Source organism: Buceros rhinoceros, unplaced genomic scaffold (genome assembly GCF_000710305.1).
Source record: "Buceros rhinoceros silvestris isolate BGI_N320 unplaced genomic scaffold, ASM71030v1 scaffold13167, whole genome shotgun sequence".
Lineage (NCBI taxonomy): Eukaryota > Metazoa > Chordata > Aves > Bucerotiformes > Bucerotidae > Buceros > Buceros rhinoceros.
This window is the reverse complement of record NW_010422854.1, coordinates 60,512-62,372: the sequence shown is the minus strand read 5'-3', so window position 1 is coordinate 62,372 and position 1,861 is coordinate 60,512.

Below are 1,861 nucleotides of genomic sequence, written 5' to 3'. Positions count from 1 at the left end.
AGAAGGATTTATGATTATACTCTCCAGTTGAGTAATAACATAGATAACGTCCAAGACAGCCCTCCAGCCATGTTTCACTGCCTCGTAATGCAAATGCACGTGTAGTTAGATTATATGCCTGAACACTAGATAAAGGCTATTTTTTATATTTGGAATCAAAGGAAAGTCAAATATGGCTACGGGTTAGCACTTTGTAAAATCAAATTAGATGTCTCAGAGAAGCCGTTTGGGTTCATTAAGATAACTGTAACAACCAAACAATGACCTATAGAAACACTTCTTCTTTCCAATTTGCTATATTGACCTTATTTTTCCTACTATTTGTTGCTTGCTTTGAGTATTTAACAGAGAGAAATAGGGAGAGAAGAAATTAGAGAATCCCTGAGGAGCGATGAAGGAATGTCGTTCGTTTAATGTAGTACCGTGATAAACCAGATTCCGCAGCTCGTGACTTAGAGTGTGTTGGGTGGGTTTCCCTGGGAATGCCTACGGATAAGGTGAAAGTCTCAGTTTAAGTACTTTCCAAAGTAAATCATGTTATTAACACCAACATGTTTTAACAAGCAGATCACAGAATTTCTTTTAATATCTTGGACATTTTTTTTTCTGTGTGAAGAAAGTCTTTATAGGAATGATTATATTAAAATGTGACAGAATTTGCTAATACAAATGAGCAAAACTAGATGTAAAAATTACCATCTTCTGTGATTGTGAACAGTAACAAATGTTTATGTAGGCCTTAAAAAGACAAGAAATTTGGTATAATTTTGTATTCATAATGGAGACAGAGCGCTACGTGTTAGTCTGCCCAGTACACTGCAAAATGGTAGCCACCTTCGTGCTTCCTTCTCACACTTTTAATAAGCAAGGAGATGAAAATGACCCGCTTGTACAGCTGCGTACCCCTAGACTCTAATAGTGGGTATTCATAAATCAGAGGTTAGCAGTTTGCATTTCTCTACTTTTCTGCATCATTGGGCAACACTGTAATTTATCATCATCACTTTAGGATGTTTATCATCCAAAAATGCCAACAACTATTTTCTTCAGAGAACTTAGAGCTTTCAAAACTTGAATTGGGGAAGAAATTACTATGATCAAGATCTTCTTTGAAGTGAACAATAGGGTGGATACATAAATAGCTCATTCCATTTAAACTGGTTGGAATAGGAAAGTTTGAAAAACCACCTGTGAGATGTACAAATAATTTATGAACCTTAAATTTAATGTGTCGTGTGCTTCTCTGTGTGGTGTTCTTCATGTATAGGAATGCACAACGTTCCAGTCTTCCTTTAAGGGAATTTTAATTACAATTTCTGGAACAGACTAAACACTAGAAAAACATTCTAACAGTAAGAATAGCAAAGCATCACAATAAATATCTAAGGGAGTTTGTGGAGACTGTTTCAGTAGGGTAGGCAAGCGTATGTCAGGAGCTAATTAGGTGTAACTGATCTTGCTTTGAATGGGGTCACGTACCAGACGGCTTCGAGAGTCCTTTCCATTTTTATTTTGTATGATTCTATATATCTGTGTAAAAAGAAGCTACTGTATGTGCTGTGTAGGAAAAAAATTACATGAGGCAGGGGAAGAGTACTGGCTGTTAAACTTAACAAAGCTTAACTACAAAATGGGAAGCCCTGTCAGCCTCACTGAAGACAAAAACTGACTCAGAAATTTTATCTGTAAAAGATTAGGAAATTCTCATTCTTTGTCAACAAGAAGGAATGGTAATCCATGCCCAAGAAGAATCTTGGGCTTCAGTTTGAGTACGAGTCTCAGGTCTTTCTTTGCTACGGAAATGCCAAAAATTATATGCACAAAGCATGCACCAGGTGTAAAGAGATTACTCATTCGTGTG